At 50.9% G+C, this 17,942-nt stretch overlaps 1 protein-coding gene and 1 long non-coding RNA gene across 11 annotated transcripts in view; one reads left to right on the top strand and one right to left on the bottom strand.

The window, feature by feature from the left end:
* The window catches only part of LOC140392519 (uncharacterized), a 118,748-nt gene extending 109,287 nt beyond the window's left edge, over positions 1–9,461 (bottom strand). Inside the window, exon 1 of the long non-coding RNA XR_011935385.1 lies at positions 9,209–9,461. This is a non-coding gene — a long non-coding RNA (uncharacterized lncRNA). The remainder of the gene's footprint in view (positions 1–9,208) is intronic.
* rap1gapa (RAP1 GTPase activating protein a) overlaps positions 1–17,942 on the top strand; it is an 809,199-nt gene that overhangs the window by 252,209 nt on the left and 539,048 nt on the right. The window contains exon 1 of one of the 10 annotated variants that reach the window (XM_072477765.1): positions 9,801–9,881. The exons of the other annotated variants lie outside the window; for them this stretch is intronic. The gene's annotated coding sequence lies outside the window, so the exon portion shown is untranslated. Of the gene's footprint in view, positions 1–9,800; positions 9,882–17,942 lie in introns of those variants that run through there. 10 annotated transcript variants of the gene reach the window in all.

Raw genomic sequence — 17,942 nt, 5'->3', positions numbered from 1 at the left:
GTCTCCGCATCTTGAGGGGCCGAGCCCTCACCTTGAGGGGCTAGGCCCGCGCCGGACTGATTTCCGTCCCGCCAGCTGGCGGGAAAGGCCTTTGGTGCCCTGCCAGCTGGCGCGAAAATGACTTTGCCGGGCGGCGCATGCATGGGAGCGTCAGCGGCTACTCACGGCATCTCCACGCATGCGGAGTGGAGGGAGTCTCTTCCGCCTCCGCCATGGTGGAGACCATGGCGAAGGCGGAAGGAAAAGAGTGCCCCTACGGCACAGGCCCTCTCGCGGATCGGTGGGCCCCGATCGCGGGCCAGGCCACCGTGGGGGCACCCCCCGGGGCCAGATCACCCTGTGCCCCCCCCCCCCACAGGACCCTGGAGCCCGCCCGCGCCGCCGTCCCCCGCCGTCCCAAAGGTGGTTCAATCCACGCCGGCTGGCGTGGGTTGACAGCGGCGGGACTTCGGCCCATCGCGGACCGGAGAATCGCCGGGGGATTCCCGCCGACCGGCGCGGCGCGATTCCCGCCCCCGCTGAATATCCGGTGGCGGAGACTTCGGGACACGGCGGGGGCGGGATTCACGCCGGCCCCCGGCGATTCTCCGACCCGGTGGGGGATCGGAGAATCGCGCCCCTGGTTCTTAAATGTGTCTTTAATATCTTTTCTGTTTACTTCCAATTGTTTCTATGTTTTGTAGAAGTGATTATAAACTTTTAGTCGAGGAATTTTTCTAATTGACTAAGTTAACATCTAAGAATGCCTCCTGAATAGATAAGCACAGACAATACCATCATAAAAGCTTTTAAAATTCCTTTGACAATGAATTTAGAGCTTTTCCGTATCTATCCTTCATGTGAAGAGAACTTAAAAGGCCCTGGTTTTACTTAATGGATGGTACAGACATCTAACACCAGCTAAAGCCAAAGCTGCACAGCTAATGCTACCCATGTATATCCTTGATGTGGAGATGCCGGCGTTGGACTGGGGTGAGCACAGTACGAAGTCTTACAACACCAGGTTAAAGTCCAACAGGTTTGTTTCGATGTCACTAGCTTTCGGAGCGCTGCTCCTTCCTCAGGTGAATGAAGAGGTCTGTTCCAGAAACACATATATTTGTCTATATATATGTTTCTGGAACAGACCTCTTCATTCACCTGAGGAAGGAGCAGCGCTCCGAAAGCTAGTGACATCGAAACAAACCTGTTGGACTTTAACCTGGTGTTGTAAGACTTCGTACCATGTATATCCTTTAAGGCTTCTGGGTAAAAATGGCTACACACCAACAAGTGCCTAGTTTCTCAATTCTAAAGTATAGCATCATAAATGTAGATGAAATCTACCTATTTATTCAAGTATCTCTTTCACACTGTGATCAGCTGTTGTAGCCGCAGTATTTATATGGCTAGTCCAGTTCAGTTTCTGGTCAATGGTAACCCCAGCATGTTGATAGTGGGGGATTCAGTGATGGTAATGCCATGGAATGTTGAGGGAGATGGTTTGATTGACTCTTGTTGCAGATGGTCATTGGCTGACACTTGTGTAGTGCAAATGTTATTTGCCGCTGGTAAGCCCAAGCCTGATTATTGCCGAGGTCTTGCTGCATTTGGACATGGACTGTTCCAGTGTCTGAGGAGTCGTGAACATTGCTGAACATTGTGCAATCATCAGTGAACATTCCCATTTCTGACCTTGTTGTAAGGAAGGTCATTGATGAAGCAGCTTAAGGTGGTTGGGCCACGGACACGACCCTGAAGAACTCCTGCAGTGATGTCCAGGGACTGAGATGACTGATCTCTAATAACCACAAACATCTTCTTTTGTGCCAGGTATACCTCCAACCAGCGGAGAGTTTTGCCCCTGACACCCGTTGACTCCAGTTTAGCTCGGGCTCCTTGATGCCACACTCGGTCAAACGCTGCCTTGAAGTCGAGGGCAGTCATTCATACCTCATTTAGCATTCAGCTTCGTCCATGTTTGAACCAAGGCTTTTCAGTATGTCTGGTGTTGTTTCTGGTATGCTGTCCTGCACTCTTCATTGAACCAGGGTTGATGCCCTGGCTGGGTGGTAATGGGGGAGTGGGGGGATACGCTGGGCCATGAGGTTACAGATTGTGGTTGATACAATTCTGCTGCTGCTGATGGCCCACAGCACCTCTTAGATGCTAAGTTTTGATTTGCTAAATCTGTTTGCACGATGGAGGGTATCCTCAATGTGAGGACAGACTTTGTCTCCATAAGGACCGTGCGGCAGTCACTCCCACCAGTACTGTCATGGACAGAAGCTTCTGCAACACATCTTCAACAGGTAGATTGATGAGAATGAGGTCAAGATTTTCTCCCTTGTTGGTTCCCTCATGTGGTAACTTGACCATAAAATGGTGGTTAAAATGTTGTGAAAGTTAATATTCATTAATATATAGAATCATAGATTTTACAGAGCAGAAGGAGGTCATTCGGCCCATCTAGTCTGCACCAACCCTTGGAAAGAGCATCCTACTTAAGCCCACACCTCCACCTATCCCCGTAACCCAGGTAACCCTACCTAACATTTTGGACACCAAGGGGCAATTGATCATAGCCAGTCCACCTAACCTGTACATCTTTGGGCTGTGGGAATTAACCGGAGCACCCGGAGAAAACCCACGCAGACACGAGGAGAACGTGCAGACTCCGCACAGACAGTCAGCCGAGGCCGGAATTGAACACTGGTCCCTGGATCTGTGAAGCAACAGTTCTAACCACTGTGCCACTATGCTGCCCATATTAAAATAAGAACATTTAAAATATAGTATGGACTCAAATGGGAGCAGCTTATTAAATATTGAATAAACGGTAATGGAATAGAATTACAACTAACGGCAGTTAAATGCAAATATACACCGGTCACAACAACAACTACTGATGTCACAGCACTCAGTGATGACATCAGCATTGTATATAAATAAGAAGATGCATAATAATAACACTATAACACATCTCCCCCTTATATTTTAATCCTCCTTAAAGATAGAAATACATTGAAACTAATGTATACATCAGTCTTCAGGAGCTTTGTGACTACGTTGTGATCTGTCAGTAATACTGATGACACCACCAGCTCCTCCTCCATTTTGCCGATCATGGCACGGGGTACTGTTTGAGAAAGTGAATAGACTGAAGATCTATGAACAATTTAACTGTAGTGCCCCGAAATGTACCAGGTTTATCTTTGAAAACCTCAGGATATTTCTGAATGACATCTTCTGTCACTTTTACGAACTTTATCTCACCTCATTTTCCTAAGCCAGTCAGTTCCAAGTACACTTGCCCAATGCCCTTTTACCACCTGGAGCCGTGCTCTTGCTTCTTGGCTGTTATTTGCAATGTCTACCTCTCACACTCCAAGCGGTGGTATAGTCTCACCGGAGTTTCCCGATCGTCTCCCTGTGGCATGTTTCCCGGCAGCAGGATGCGTCCCGCCATTGGTCCTGCCGCTGCCGATGGGATTTCCCATTGAATCCACCCCAGCTGCTGGGACCGCGGTGGGACTGGAACATCCCGCTGGTGTGAACAGCTGGACGATCTCACCCAGGTAGTCTTGCAATTATTCTGATGGGAGCAACAGGTAAAGCTTTGCCAAAATATCTTTTTACGGCAATTCTCAAATTATGTATTGAAAATTAATATTTGTCTTTATTGTAAAATGTCTAAGTTGAAAGGCACAATTTTGGTTAATATCTGTACTTCAAATAACAAAAAAGTCTACAGTGAAAACCACAAAACAAAAGTCCTGAAAATAATGTGATTTTATTCTATTTTCTTTGGATTTGGAGGTAGGAGAGCACTTTGGGGACAGTGACCACAATTCGGTGACGTTTACGTTAATGATGGAAAGGGATAAGTATACACCGCAGGACAAGAGTTATAGCTGGGGGAAGGGCAATTATGATGCCATTAGACGTGACTTGGGGGGGATAAGGTGGAGAAGTAGGCTGCAAGTGTTGGGCACACTGGATAAGTGGAGCTTGTTCAAGGATCAGCTACTGCGTGTTCTTGATAAGTATGTACCGGTCAGGCAGGGAGGAAGGCGTCGAGCGAGGGAACCGTGGTTTACCAAAGAAGTGGAATCTCTTGTTAAGAGGAAGAAGGAGGCCTATGTGAAGATGAGGTGTGAAGTTTCAGTTGGGGCGATGGATAGTTACAAGGTAGCGAGGAAGGATCTAAAGAGAGAGCTCAGACGAGCAAGGAGGGGACATGAGAAGTATTTGGCAGGTAGGATCAAGGAAAATCCAAAAGCTTTCTATAGGTATGTCAGGAATAAGCGAATGACTAGGGAAAGAGTAGGACCAGTCAAGGACAGGGATGGGAAGTTGTGTGTGGAGTCTGAAGAGATAGGCGAGATACTAAATGAATATTTTTCGTCAGTATTCACTCAGGAAAAAGATAATGTTGTGGAGGAGAATGCTGAGACCCAGGCTAATAGAATAGATGGCATTGAGGTACGTAGGAAAGAGGTGTTGGCAATTCTGGACAGGCTGAAAATAGATAAGTCCCCGGGTCCTGATGGGATTTATCCTAGGATTCTCTGGGAGGCCAGGGAAGAGATTGCTGGACCTTTGACTTTGATTTTTATGTCATCATTGGCTACAGGAATAGTGCCAGAGGACTGGAGGATAGCAAATGTGGTCCCTTTGTTCAAAAAGGGGAGCAGAGACAACCCCGACAACTATAGACCGGTGAGCCTCACGTCTGTAGTGGGTAAAGTCTTGGAGGGGATTATAAGAGACAAGATTTATAATCATCTAGATAGGAATAATATGATCAGGGATCGTCCGCATGGCTTTGTGAAGGGTAGGTCATGCCTCACAAACCTTATTGAGTTCTTTGAGAAGGTGACTGAACAGGTAGACGAGGGTAGAGCAGTTGATGTGGTGTATATGGATTTCACCAAGCGTTTGATAAGGTTCCCCACGGTAGGCTATTGCAGAAAATACGGAGGCTGGGGATTGAGGGTGATTTAGAGATGTGGATCAGAAATTGGCTAGCTGAAAGAAGACAGAGGGTAGGGTGGTGGTTGATGGGAAATGTTCAGAATGGAGTACAGTCACAAGTGGAGTACCACAAGGATCTGTTCTGGGGCCGTTGCTGTTTGTCATTTTTATCAATGACCTAGAGGAAGGCGCAGAAGGGTGGGTGAGTAAATTTGCAGACGATACTAAAGTCGGTGGTGTTGTTGATAGTGTGGAAGGATGTAGCAGGTTGCAGAGGGATATAGATAAGCTGCAGAGCTGGGCTGAGAGGTGGCAAATGGAGTTTAATGTAGAGAAGTGTGAGGTGATTCACTTTGGAAGGAATAACAGGAATGCGGAATATTTGGCTAATGGTAAAGTTCTTGGAAGTGTGGATGAGCAGAGGGATCTAGGTGTCCATGTACATAGATCCCTGAAAGTTGCCACCCAGGTTGATAGGGTTGTGAAGAAGGCCTATGGAGTGTTGGCCTTTATTGGTAGAGGGATTGAGTTCCGGAGTCAGGGGGTCATGTTGCAGCTGTACAGAACTCTGGTACGGCCGCATTTGGAGTATTGCGTACAGTTCTGGTCACCGCATTATAGGAAGGACGTGGAGGCTTTGGAGCGGGTGCAGAGGAGATTTACCAGGATGTTGCCTGGTATGGAGGGAAAATCTTATGAGGAAAGGCTGATGGACTTGAGGTTGTTTTCGTTGGAGAGAAGAAGGTTAAGAGGAGACTTAATAGAGGCATACAAAATGATCATGGGGTTGGATAGGGTGGACAGTGAGAGCCTTCTCCCGCGGATGGAAATGGCTGGCACGAGGGGACATAACTTTAAACTGAGGGGTAATAGATATAGGACAGAGGTCAGAGGTAGGTTCTTTACGCAAAGAGTAGTGAGGCCGTGGAATGCCCTACCTGCTACAGTAGTGAACTCGCCAACATTGAGGGCATTTAAAAGTTTATTGGATAAACATATGGATGATAATGGCATAGTGTAGGTTAGATGGCTTTTGTTTTGGTGCAACATCGTGAGCCGAAGGGCCTGTACTGCGCTGTATCGTTCTATGTTCTATGTTCTGTTGAAAATATAAAATGTAACAGTCTGTCAAATTGACTGGACAGAAGAGACAATTCTGTAATAGTGGGAAAGGCAATATACTGGAGGTTAGATTTTATTTGCTGTCCCTTACACCTGACTACATATAGACTGTTGATTTTGACAGACTTCAAGAGGGAGTGTAACTGTCATCGTCGCTAATGGATAATGTGTTCACTGGAAGCCCTCTGAACTGCACTCTTCAAATCATTTCATGCTTGTTTAACTTCAGCGACACTGCAATGTGCACTTTTCTGCCTGTTTCCTTTAGAGTTGATAGGTCAGTTATGGTGATCTCTTCGATTATGGCAGCACAGCAGCCCAGTTACGCTGCACAGCAGCCCAGTTACGCTGCACAGCAGCCCAGTTACGCTGCACAGCAGCCCAGTTACGCTGCACAGCAGACCAGTTACGCTGCACAGCAGACCAGTTACGCTGCACAGCAGCCCAGTTACGCTGCACAGCAGCCCAGTTCCGCTGCACAGCAGCCCAGTTACGCTGCACAGCAGACCAGTTACGCTGCACAGCAGCCCAGTTCCGCTGCACAGCAGCCCAGTTACGCTGCACAGCAGACCAGTTACGCTGCACAGCAGACCAGTTACGCTGCACAGCAGCCCAGTTACGCTGCACAGCAGCTCAGTTACGCTGCACAGCATCCCAGTTACGCTGCACAGCAGTCCAGTTACGCTGCAGAGCAGCCCAGTTACGCTGCACAGCAGCCCAGTTCCGCTGCACAGCAGCCCAGTTACACTGCACAGCAGACCAGTTACGCTGCACAGCAGACCAGTTACGCTGCACAGCAGCCCAGTTACGCTGCACAGCATCCCAGTTACGCTGCACAGCAGACCTGTTACTCTGCACAGCAGACCAGTTACGCTGCACAGCAGCCCAGTTACGCTGCACAGCAGACCTGTTACTCTGCACAGCAGCCCAGTTACGCTGCACAGCAGCCCAGTTACGCTGCACAGCAGCCCAGTTACGCTGCACAGCAGACCTGTTACTCTGCACAGCAGCCCAGTTACGCTGCACAGCAGCCCAGTTACGCTGCACAGCAGCCCAGTTACGCTGCACAGCAGACCAGTTACGCTGCACAGCAGACCAGTTACACTGCACAGCAGCCCAGTTACGCTGCACAGCAGCCCAGTTACGCTGCACAGCAGCCCAGTTACTCTGCACAGCAGACCAGTTACACTGCACAGCAGCCCAGTTACACTGCACAGCAGCCCAGTTACGCTGCACAGCAGACCAGTTACGCTGCACAGCAGCCCAGTTACGCTGCACAGCAGCCCAGTTACACTGCACAGCAGCCCAGTTACGCTGCACAGCAGACCAGTTCCCCCCTCAGTACAAGACAGTGAATGAATTTAGATCTATCTATTATGGGTGGAATTTTCCCAACAAAGTGTCGGGTTCTGACTGAATACCAGCGAGTTCCTCCATGTTTCCTCCGCCGATTTGTGGACACTTTGCCAAAAAAGAAGCGGGGGCGTGTTTTGTGGGGCCTCATAAAACCGGCAAGAGCAAAAAGGCGCACTGATCTCAAAGTGAAAGTGAAGGATTAATTACTGGCATCAGTGCCAACCCCCTCCTCCCACCCCCACCCCCACCATCGCCGCGATCCCCACACAGCGGGAACCCTCCACCCCCCACCCCATGGGGTTCCCTGGAGGCCCTGCTTCCAAGCCTTGCCCCTGGACCCCTCAACCAAAGGGTTTAGGATCACCCGATTAACCCTATTTACACCCTTCAGATTTTACATTCTTCAATTAGATCTCCCCTCAGCCTCACCTGTTTCAAAGAAAATAACCCCAGCCTATCCGATCTTTCCTCAGAACTAAAATTCTTCAATCCTGGTAACATCCTGGTAAATCTCTCCTAGACCCTCTCTCGTGTAATCGCAGCATCTCTGCAGTGTGGTGATCAGAACTGCATTGCAGTAATCCAGCTGTGGTCGAATCAGTGTTTTACAGAGTTCCAGCACAACCTCTCTACTCTTAGATCCTCTGCCACAGTTAATAACGTAAGTATTCTGTATGTCTTCTTAACTATCTTATTTATCTGTCACGTCATCATCAGGGACATTCATTTCATGGTCCTTCTGTATTTATCAATATTCCCTCATTTGTATTTTTTATCTTGTGAATCTTCGGTAAACCTTCCCTAACCTCTCACATCTCGGGATTGAATTCTATTTGACAGTGTTCTGCCACAAATATCTTCCCCACTGTCAACCACACACACACAACTTCTTTATCATCGAATTTACAGTGCAGAAGGAGGCCATTCGGCCTATCGAGTCTGCACCGGCTCTTGGAAAGAGCACCCCACTTAGGCCCACGTCTCCACCCTATCCCCGTAACCCAGTAACCCCACCTAACCTTTTTAGACACTAAGGGGCAATTTATCATGGCCAATCCACCTAACCTGCACATCTTTGGACTGTGCTACCGTGCTGCTCTATCATCTGCAAATGTTTTAATCATACCCCCTACATTCAAATCCAAATCATTGATACACACCACAAAAAGCAAGGCACCCATTACTGAGCTGTGTGGAACCCCAGTGGAAAAGGCCTTTCAGTCACAAAAACACCCCTCAGCCGTCATCCCATGAGCCTTTGCTTTGCCTCCGAGTCAATTTTGGATCCATCTTGTCATTTTGCCTTGGGTCCCACAGGCTTTTACTTTCAAGGCCAGTCTGCCGTGTGGAACTTTACAAAGAGTCTTACCGAAGTGCAAATGGACCACAGCCTCTTTACCTTCAACAACCCTCCTTGTTACCTTCTCAAACAAATCAGTCAGGCATGACCTTCCCTCAACAAATCCTTGTTGGATGTCTTTCCATCCTCTCTCCTGTTAATTCCATTAACAGCCAAAGATACATTTCATCTGGACCTAGGGATTTCACCACATTCAAAATGTGGTTTTGGAGAGACTGTGGCTCAGTGGAAATCTCACTGGACGGGCAGTCCAGAGACCCAGGTAAATGTTCTGGGGACACCGGTTCAAATTTAAATTTAATTCATAAAACGTAGAATATAAAGCTCCGTGATGGTGACTATGAAGCTATCACTGATTGTTGTATAAATCTGGTTCACTAATATCCTTTAGAGAAGGAAATCTTCCATCCTTACCTGGTCTGGCCGAGATGTGACACAAAATCCACGGTGATGTGGTTGACTCAAAGTGCCCTCTAAAAAGGCCGAGCAAGCCACTCAGTTCAGGGGCAATTAGTGATGGGTAACAAATGCTGGGCCAGCCCAGCGATGCCCACATCCCCTGAAATAATTAAAATAAACAAGTCCCCTTCGTCTATCACTGTATTAATTTTATCGAATGATGAACGGCACGTTGGTCTTGGAGAATGCGAAGGAGTTACATTATGAGGACAGGTTGTGAAAACTTGGCTTGTATTCCTAAAGTATAGGGGATTGTGGGAAATCTGATTAAAGTGTTTCAAGTATTGAAAGATTTTGGGAGGACGGATGCAGAGAAACATTTTTTCTAATCAATAAATAAGGGGCATAATTTTAACATTAATTTGTGACATTTAGAGGAAAATCTGGAAACTCCTTTTGACGCCAAGGGTCAAAATCTGCAAAGTTTCAAGAAAGTGACTCACCGCCACCTTCTTGAGGGCAATCAGGGATCGGCAGTAAACACTGGCCGCACCGAGAATGCACACATACTGTGAAAGAATAAAAATGATGCTGCCGACAGGTCATTGTGATCAGTAAATACCAGCCAGTGCTTCACAGAATCACAGGATTATTGCGGTGCTGAAGGAAGTCATTCACCACTCCAAGTGTAAGGAAATTCTATATTTTGGTTTTGATAGAATAAGACGGATGTTCCATTCTTGTTGTATGGAAGGTGTGCTGGTTCCCATGCCCATCTAGCCTCCTCTACTCGCTCCTGATGGAGGCTAAGAAAGGGAAATAGTATTAACCTGTAGCTTGGTCAATATCCCAGAGCTAGATAGTCATGAAAAAGTCATATGGACTCAAAATGTTAACTTTTCTCTTTCCACAAATGCTGCCAGACCTGCTGAGTTTATCCAGCATTTTCTGTTTTAATGTCAGTTTTCCAGAATCAGCAGTATTTTGCTTTGATTATGTATAGTAATGACTGATGGGAAGCTGGGGTACTGGGAGTTGAAGTATTCAGCCATTGCGATCTTGGATTGTTTTCTTTGGAGCAGAGATGGTTGAGGGGGTGATTATTGAGGTCTATAAGATTATGAGGGGTTTGGACAGGGTAGATAGGAAGCAGCTCTTTCCCTTGGCCGAGGGGTCAGTCACAAGGAGGCATAGTTTCAAGGGGATTTGAGAAAAACAAATTTCGCTAAGGGGGTGGTGAGAATCTGGAATGCGCGGCCTGGGAAGGGAGTGAAGGCTGGAGACCTCAGAACCTTTAAAAAGCAGTTGGATGAGCAGCTGAAACACCCTCACATTCAAGGATATGGGACAAGTGCTGGGTTGTGGGTTTAACGCAGACTCGACGGGCCGAAGGGCCTTTTCTGCACTGTATGGCTCGAATACAAAATCTCATGGGGAGAAAGAAGAATACAGAGTGGAATGACCAAATAACTATTTAGAAATCACTGTGGGCTCACAACTTTGTTTTTTTTGTGCACAATCTGGGGCGAAATTCTCCTGAAACGGCGCGATGTCCGCCAACTGGCGCCCAAAACGGCGCCAATCAGACGGGCATCTTTGGGGGCCGAGCCCCAACATTGAGGGGCTAGGCCGACGCCGGAGGAATTTCCGCCCCGCCAGCTGGCGGAAACGGCCTTTGTTGACCCGCCAGCTGGCGCGGAAATGACATCTCCGGGCGGCGCATGCGCGGGTGCGTCAGCGGCCGCTGAAGGTTTCCCGCGCATGCGCAGTGGCGGGAATCTCTTCCGCCTCCGCCATGGTGGAGACCGTGGCGGAGGCGGAAGGGAAAGAGTGCCCCCATGGCACAGGCCCCCCCGCGGATCGGTGGACCCCGATCGCGGGCCAGGCCACCCCCCGGGGCCAGATCGCCCTGCGGCCCCCCCCAGGACCCCGGAGCCCGCCGCGCCGCCTTGTCCCGCCGTTCAAAAGGTGGTTTAATCCACGCCGGCGGGACAGGCAATTTATCGGCGGGACTTCGGCCCATCCAGGCCGGAGAATCCAGCGGGGGGGGGGCCCGCCAACCGCCGCGGCCCGATTCCCGCCCCCGCCGAATATCCGGTACCGGAGACTTCGGCAACCGGCGGGGGCGGGATTCACGGCAGCCCCCGACGATTCTCCAACCCGGCGGGGGGTCGGAGAATGACGCCCCTGAACTCTGTTCAATTGCTTGTTCTGTCGATTCTTCATCCTTCAAATGGAAATGTTTCTCCATTTATCACAAAACCAAGTCTTGGTTGTCAAGCAAGAGTGGAGAACGATGAAGTTCAACTTGATGTGAAGGTTCGCATCTGACACTACAGAAATGAGAACTGCTCTAAATGAGAGAATCTTGAAGCCAGTGCTTGGGTTTGGAGTGAGCACCCACCATACTTTGCTTCTTGGAAAATGATCCGACAGCAATGAGATCAATGAGATCACGGCAAGGTGACAATGTGCCTCCATGAACATCTGGAGCTTGAAAAGAGAATTTACTGCACAACAGGTTAGTTTGTAAGAACTTCACCTTGATAAGGAGAGATGTCCCATATCAATGTGGAGATATTCTGTACAAACACCGAGACTGAAAGTGCTTTGTAATTATTGCACTAAATGGAGGAATTTGTAAATTGACCTGAAAAAGCACGATATTGAGTTTACAAGTCAATTTTTTGAGCAATGTGACAACAAAGATTCAAAAAATCGATTTCTTCAAATCACATTCAAGCGTGAAGTAAATGTTAGAGCTGCTGTGATAATCACTTTAACCTTCCTGAATGAACGGAAATTCTGCTGAAATACAGTAAATTCTGCCAATTGTTGCACAAAATCTAGGAAGATAAATTGACATAATTATAGTTGCTGTATGAATATAGAAACTTCCTGCTTTCACTTAGCTGCTGCTGTCGTGCCAATGATTCAGTTGAAGCACGACATTCAAATAAATGCTGAGTGCCAAAAATCTGAAAACTTGTCAGACTTGTGTCTCAGCTGCTTTATCGGGTGGATATAAAGTGCCGCTATTTCAAAGAAGAAAAGGGCTTCCATTCCCAGTGTCCTGGACAACATTTACCCCTCAGTCAACATGGAATCACATTACAGTATTTAGGGAGATCGTTCAGTCCATTGTGCTGTGCTGGTTCCTTGAAAGAGGAGTCAAGCTTTGTCCCACACCCCTGTTTTTTGACCTCATCATTGATCATAGAATCATACAGTGCAGAAGGAGGCCATTTGGCCCATCGAGTTTGCTCTAACCCTCTGAAAGAGCACCCTACCTAGGCCCATTCTCCTGCCCTATTCCCATAACCCTGCAACCCACCTAACCTGCACATCCTTTTGGCAATTTTATCATGGCCAATCCACCTCACCTGCACATCCTGTGGGAGGAAACCGGAGCACCCGGAGGAAACCCACGCAGACACGGGGAGAACGTGCAGACTCCGCACAGTCACCCGAGGCTGGAATTGAACCCGGGTCCCTGGCGCTGTGAGGCAGCAGTGCTAACCACTGTGCCATCCCCGTACCTTTCCAGATCCCTTGTGAAACTCTTTATGGAATCACGATTCACTATTTTTGTGTTGAGCATTCCACTCATCAGTGAGAATAGCTTACTCTATCTATTCTATCAGAACTACAGATCATCTTGAAAACCTCCATTCGATCATATGTTGACCACTCTGTTCCATGTCTTTTAACTTTCCTAAACTCTCCTCCTAGCTGAAGAATTGCCGGCCATATCCTGGTAAACCTCCTCTTGAACCATTCTAAGATGTGTAAACAATGCCTTGATTTGAAAAATGTCATCTTCTTTTCAAATCTCTCCAAGGATTCGTCCCTCCCAATCTCTATAACCTTCTGCAGCCTCACAACCCTCCAACAAGATATCCGTGCTCCTCCAGTGTTGGCCCCTTGTGCATCCTTGGCCCAGAGCTTAGAAATTCCCCCCCCACCCCCAAAACCTCTGCATCTCTCGATTTTACTTTCAACCTTTAAATCACTCCTTTTGTCATCTGACCTAACACAGACGTATCTGGCTCTGGGTCAGATTTTGTTCGGTAACACTCCAGTGAAATGTCTTGGGCCAATTTTACCATGCTATAAGCACTATTGAAATGCAGGTTGTTGTTGTATGCATCTTCCCTGAAGTGTGGTGAGCAGAATTGTCTGCAATACTCCCCGTGAGATTTATTCAGTAATTTACCAAGTTCCAGCCTGGCTTCTGTACTTTTGTATTCATTTCTTCTATTTATAAAGTCAAGTAACCCACAAGCTTTTGTAACCTCCTGATAAACTTACCCTGCTTGCTCCAGTTCAGGATTTATGTATACGGACACCAAGGTCCCTCTGCTCATGTCGACTTTTCACACTCATGTCATTTACGGTATTCTGTATCTCCATATTAATCCACCCAAAGTGCATCAGGTCACATTTCTCTGAATTCAACTCCGTGCGTTGCCCATTTCACCACCGTCTCGATGACATCCTGCTTCTGTATCTGCTATTTTGCCAAGTTCTGTACCGTCTGCATACTTTATAAAGTTAATAATAATAATAACCTTTTATTGTCACAAGGATGAAGTTACTGTGAAAAGCCCCTAGTCGCCACATTCCGGTGCCTGTTCGGGTAAGCTGGTATGGGAATTGAACCCATGCTGCCGGCCTTGTTGGACATCACAAACCAGCTGTCTAGCCCACTGAGACCCCCGGTCCCGGGACCGACCCGGCTCGCAATGCCTCGCGGGATCACTTTTTGGTAGATCTGTAGCTTCACTTTAATGTGCAGATTCCCGAGGTACCTGAGGCTTTGGGATGCATCCCCCTCGCCTCGGACCTCGGGCGAGCGCTGTTCAGCACTGGTCTCCACAAACCGGGACCTGACAGAACGGCACTCGTGGGGGGTCTCTCCAGAGGGTCCGAGGCCCCCAGCTGCATGCCCTTTGGGCAGGGTGGTGCCACCGGGGCACCCTGGCAGTGCCACCTGGCTGCCAGCCTGACACAGTCAAGGTGTCCATGTGGCAATGCCAATGTGCCAAGCTGACACGATCTGGCTGGGGGTACCTGGTTTGATTGTTGGGGGGGGGTGGGGGGTGGGGGGGGGGGGCTGGGCGTAGATCCTCCCATTGTGCGTTCAGGCTGGGGGAGGGACGGGGGTCATTTCGGGACCCTCGGACATCGGGACAGCATTTAAAAATGGCGTCCCGATCTCTTGCTACACTGGGGAGCTGCTCCCCACTGTACAAAACAGGGATATGTGCAGCCTCAGCGACACTCCCCCATTCAGGCCCCTTATACAACACGAGTCGCTCTGAATAACCGTGTGTTTCTTGGCACTGCGAGGCTGCAGAAGAGGATTCTGGGAGAAGTCAACTCAGTCACTTCAACTGTACTGTGGGTAGCCGAAGAACGGGGGGGTGGATTTCCCGCCCCGTCACATTTCTGCCTCGACCCACCAGCGGGATGCTCCGTTTCACCTGCTGATCAATGTGGTTCCCAGTGTGGGGCAGCCCCACGCCGTCGGGAAACCCCCGGCTGCCGGTAAAACAGAGCATCCCGCTGGCAGAGAATCCCGCCCCTGCGCGGGGAAGCTCGAAGGCCAGCCAGCGACACCCACATCCCAATAATTAATTAAACATTACCTTCTTCATCGAATAAACAAACTGGAACAAGGAAAATAAATGAAAAGGAGATGGTCTTAATGTATATCTGCTCTACCAGTAATAAATAATATAAATGATAAATTCCAACTGAGTCCAATCATATCAGCTCAGATCCAATCTCACAACTGGGACGCTGAGCATTGAAAATAGCAACAAAGTGCATTGTAAATGTTAGACAAATCATTGCCAAAATCTTTTAGAGTACAGGTATTTCTGTTATGAAGTACATAATCTAATTTCAATGTCTACATCATCGATTTGGGCATTCTGAGACTACGGGCCGGGATTCTCCCCTACCCGGAATTCTCCGCACCTTTAGGGGCCAAGCTCTTACCTTGAGGGGCTAGGCCCGCGCCGGAGTGATTTCCGCCCCGCCGGCTGGCGGGAAAGGCCTTTGGCACCACGCCAGCCGGCGCCGAAAGGACTTAGCCGGGCGACGCAGGCGCAGGAGCATCAGCGGACGCTCACGGCATCCCCGCGCATGCGCAGTGGAGGGGGTCTCTTCTGCCTCCGCCATAGTGAAGACCATGGCGAAGGCGGAAGAAAAAGAGTGCCCCCACGGCACAGGCCCGCCCGCGGATCGGTGGGCCCCGATCGCGGGCCAAGCCACCGTGGGGGCATCCCGCGGGGCCAGATCGCCCCGCGCCCCCCCCCAGGACCCCGGAGCCCGCCCGCGCCGTCTGCCCCTGCCGGTAAGGTAGGTGGTTCAATCCACGCCGGCTGCCGAAGGTTGACAGCGGCGGGACCACGGCCCATCGCGGGGCGGAGAATCGCCGGGGGGAGCCCGCCAACCGACGCGGCGCGATTCCCGCCCCCATCGATTCTCTGGTGTCGGAGAATTCGGGACACGACGGGGGCGATATTCACGCCAGCCCCCGGTGATTCTCCGACCCGGCGGGGGATCGGAGAAACGCGCCTCATGGTCTGGATTCTCCGATTTCCAAGCTATGTCCTGCGCTGGTGTGGGAACGGTGGCGTCTTATGACCGAACGTTTGGCGCAAAATGGCCACCGATCCTCCGTTTGGCCGGGGGCTAGCATGACGGCAGCGTAGAGCACCCGGCTCTCACTGCCGATACGGGCTAGAGAATCGCCGGGTCTGTGGCCGCGCATACTACCTCCCCTTTGGCTGACCCGCAAGCCCCGGGTCACCCCCCAACAGTGCCCCCAGGACCTGACAAAGCACCCTCTGCCCGCGGATCCGCCCTCCCCCGAGTCTGGCGCAACTGTACTGAGTCCGCAGCCACCATGCCGAGTTCCCAGAAAGAAATACCATGAGAGACCCAGGCTGTCGGGACTCCCAGCGTACGCAGACCCAGGCTGTCGGGACTCCCAGCGTACGCAGACCCAGGCTGTCGGGACTCCCAGTGTATGCAGACCCAGGCTGTCGGGACTCCCAGTGTATGCAGACCCAGGCTGTCGGGACTCCCAGCGTACGCAGACCCAGGCTGTCGGGATTCCCAGCGTACACAGACCCAGGCTGTCGGGACTCCCAGCGTACGCAGACCCAGGCTGTTGGGACTCCCAGCGTACGCAGACCCAGGCTCTCGGGACTCCCAGCGTACGCAGACCCAGGCTGTTGGGACTCCCAGCGTACGCAGACCCAGGCTGTCGGGACTCCCAGCGTACGCAGACCCAGGCTCTCGGGACTCCCAGCGTACGCAGACCCAGGCTGTTGGGACTCCCAGCGTACGCAGACCCAGGCTCTCGGGACTCCCAGCGTACGCAGACCCAGGCTGTTGGGACTCCCAGCGTACGCAGACCCAGGCTGTCGGGACTCCCAGCGTACGCAGACCCAGGCTGTTGGGACTCCCAGCGTACGCAGACCCAGGCTGTCGGGACTCCCAGCGTACGCAGACCCAGGCTCTCGGGACTCCCAGCGTACGCAGACCCAGGCTGTTGGGACTCCCAGCGTACGCAGACCCAGGCTGTCGGGACTCCCAGCGTACGCAGACCCAGGCTGTTGGGACTCCCAGCGTACGCAGACCCAGGCTGTCGGGACTCCCAGCGTACGCAGACCCAGGCTGTCGGGACTCCCAACGTACGCAGACCCAGGCTGTCGGGACTCCCAGCGTATGCAGACCCAGGCTCTCGGGACTCCCAGCGTACGCAGACCCAGGCTGCCGGGACTCCCAACGTACACAGACCCAGGCTGTCGGGACTCCCAACGTACACAGACCCAGGCTGTTGGGACTACCAGTGTACGCAGACCCAGGCTGTCGGAACTCCCAGCGTACGCAGACCCAGGCTGTCGGGACTACCAGCGTACGCAGACCCAAGCTGTCGGGACTCCCAGTGTATGCAGACCCAGGCTGTCGGGACTCCCAGCGTACGCAGACCCAAGCTGTCGGGACTCCCAGTGTATGCAGACCCAGGCTGTCGGGACTCCCAGCGTACGCAGACCCAGGCTGTCGGGACTCCCAGCATACGCAGACCCAGGCTGTCGGGACTCCCAGCGTACGCAGACCCAGGCTGCCGGGACTCCCAGCGTACGCAGACCCAGGCTGTCGGGACTTCCAGCGTACGCAGACCCAGGCTGTCGGGGCTCCCAGCGTACGCAGACCCAGGCTGCCGGGACTCCCAGCGTACACAGACCCAGGCTGTCGGGACTCCCAGCGTACACAGACCCAGGCTGTCGGGACTCCCAGCATACGCAGACCCAGGCTGCCGGGACTCCCAGTGTACGCAGCTTTGGTGGGGGGCAGTGCATCACGAAAGCGGCGCCACCCCCGGTTCGGTCAGAAACGCGGATTCTCCGGCCGATCGCCAAACGCGATTTCGGGGTCGGTGACAGGAGAATTCCGCCCCATGTCTTCTGGGCCTAGACTCTCCCACGAGGTGAAACATCCTCTCAGCATTCACCCTGTCAGCCCCGTAAGAATCTGAGATATTTCAATGAGACCACCTCTCATTCTTCTAAATTCCACTGAGTAGAGTCCCAACCTGTTTAATCTTTGCTCATAAAACAATCCCTCCATACCGGGATCATCCCAGTGAACCTTCTCTGAACCGCTTCCAATAAAATAATGGCCACGATTCAGCCACTCTGTTGTGCCCGGTGTGGATCCGGGCACAGCG

Source organism: Scyliorhinus torazame, chromosome 16 (genome assembly GCF_047496885.1).
Source record: "Scyliorhinus torazame isolate Kashiwa2021f chromosome 16, sScyTor2.1, whole genome shotgun sequence".
NCBI lineage: Eukaryota > Metazoa > Chordata > Chondrichthyes > Carcharhiniformes > Scyliorhinidae > Scyliorhinus > Scyliorhinus torazame.
This window is presented reverse-complemented; position numbering and strand designations above follow the sequence as displayed.